This window comes from Siphateles boraxobius, unplaced genomic scaffold (assembly GCF_051911475.1).
Source record: "Siphateles boraxobius isolate OS27281-9 unplaced genomic scaffold, OSU_SipBor_1 82, whole genome shotgun sequence".
NCBI lineage: Eukaryota > Metazoa > Chordata > Actinopteri > Cypriniformes > Leuciscidae > Siphateles > Siphateles boraxobius.
The window spans coordinates 1017501-1020000 of NW_027509211.1; the positions used below are offsets into that span (position 1 = coordinate 1017501).

At 36.2% G+C, this 2500-nt stretch overlaps 1 protein-coding gene and 1 long non-coding RNA gene across 2 annotated transcripts in view; both read right to left on the reverse strand.

Annotated features, from left to right (window-relative positions):
* The window catches only part of LOC143730857 (uncharacterized), a 160113-nt gene that overhangs the window by 58307 nt on the left and 99306 nt on the right, over nt 1-2500 (reverse strand). The gene's annotated exons all lie outside the window — the stretch shown is intronic.
* LOC143730851 (chloride channel protein 2-like) overlaps nt 1-2500 on the reverse strand; it is a 63251-nt gene that overhangs the window by 44841 nt on the left and 15910 nt on the right. The window lies entirely within an intron of this gene.

Genomic DNA, 2500 nt, shown 5'->3' on the forward strand with positions numbered 1-2500 from the left:
GAAAACATGTGTGTTAAAGCAACAATACACACACTATCCTGAGGAAGACAACGTGTGTGTTAAAGCAACAATACACACACTATCCTGAGGAAGACAACGTGTGTGTTAAAGCAACAATACACACACTATCCTGAGGAAGAAAACATGTGTGTTAAAGCAACAATACACACACTATCATGAGGAAGACAACGTGTGTGTTAAAGCAACAATACACACACTATCCTGAGGAAGACAACGTGTGTGTTAAAGCAACAATACACACACTATCCTGAGGAAGACAACGTGTGTTAAAGCAACAATACACACACTATCCTGAGGAAGACAACGTGTGTGTTAAAGCAACAATACACACACTATCCTGAGGAAGAAAACATGTGTGTTAAAGCAACAATACACATACCATCCAGAGGAAGACAACGTGTGTGTTAAAGCAACAATACACACACTATCATGAGGAAGACAACGTGTGTGTTAAAGCAACAATACACACAGTATCCTGAGGAACAAAACATGTGTGTGTGTTAAAGCAACAAAACAGACACAATCCTGTGGAAGACAACCTGTGTGTGTGTTAAACGTGTGTGTTAAAGAAAAAACCACACACTATCCTGAGGAAGAAGACGTGTGTGTGTGTGTGTGTGTGTGTGTGTGTGTGTGTGTGTGTGTGTGTGTGTGTGTGTGTGTGTGTGTGTGTGTGTGTGTGTGTGTGTGTGTGTGTGTGTGTGTGTGTGTTAAAGCACGAACCACAAGAGCTTGTGTGTCACAATGGTTTGATCGCAACGAAAGGTAGTTTAGAGAAGTGTGTCTGTCAGATTTCCAGATGTTTTAAACTGAAAAAAGTGACAAAAATCTGCTAGTGCCACAAAACAAACTTATACGATGTAAACTATATAAAAGCCTTAATATCTAAAGCAATTTTGCTTATAATGTAAATATATCTTGTGCTAAAAATGTGGGCTACAGGAGTATGGCATCGGGAACAACGAATTTTTAAAATAACTACAACTCAAATCTTCTGTTCTGACAAAAATAAACATCAGAGACACAAATTTAGAACTTCCACCGGCAATATCAGACTTGGTCAACATTTCCTCTCCAAAGAAACTTCTCTCTAAAATATACAAAATGATCTCAAATCAACTTCAGACCATATACTTACCAACAATAAAATGGGAAAACGATCTATCAATAGCCCCTGATGCCAACTTCTGGACCCAAATCTGTAAAAACATCTATCACATGTCCAAAAATTCGAATCTTCAGTTAATACAATACAAAATACTTCACAGAACGCATTACACGGGCAATAGATTAGCTAAAATGGGATTCACATCAGAAATTTGCACACATTGCAATCAAAATTCTACAGATACATACATTCATGCAACCTGGCACTGCACTCCAATCAAACACTTTTGGGAAGAGGTCACACAGGCACTATCAACTATAGTTGGCTGCCACATCCCAATGTCGCCTTCCCTTTGCTTGCTGGGGGACCTCACAATAATCACTGATAAAACCATAAACTCTAAAATACTCCTCACAGCTCTAGCCATCGCCAAGAAAACTATCCTCATGAACTGGAAAACCAGAAATAAATTACACATTAACATCTGGAAAAATCTTATAACAGACTTCATGGCAATGGAACTCGCATCTCCCCTTCATAATAACACATCTGAAACTGATCCCTGCCGTCCAACACTTTCTGACCTCTTACAGCTATGAATCCTTTCTCTGTTTTCAACTCTGACTTCTCTCACCTTCTTACTCAACCCACGAATATTCATATTAGTTGTTTAAACTTGTTTCTGTCATCATTGTTATTGCTATCTTTACTGTTACTGTTATGATTACTAATTTCACTTTTTTTTTTTTTTTTTTTTTTTTCATTGTTGTAACTACTGTTGTTGCTGTCTTTTGCTCTTACCGTTATGATCACCACTGCCATCATCATTGTCATTTATTATTATTATTAATATTATTATTATTATTATCATCATCAATATTGCCATTGTCAATGCTGTTTTAGAATTAGATATCATTGTCATCACTAGTGCAATAACTTCCCCCTTATCTCTTCATGGGTTTTTAATGCACCACAACATAGAATAAAAAAAAATAAAAAAAATAAAAAATAAAAAAAAAAGAAGGATTAAGGATATATGGAAAAACCTCACAAACACCAAGGCAGGCTAGACAGGCGAGAAGTGGTTTCAACGGGACAGCATCTCTGTCCCAATTTGAGACACTCTCGCACTGTACTCCCTATTTTAATGCACCTTAGACATTGCACATAACACACATAACACAAAAAAAAAAAAAAAAAATTAAAAATTAAAAAAAAAATAGGAAAAGATATGGACTGATGAGATGAGGGGGAAGGTTATATTATATTATCTTATATTATATTATCTTATTATGTCGTATTTTATGCAGGATTGACGATGGCAATTATTACATAGGAGGAAGGATGGAAGTAAAAAATCTACCAACACAA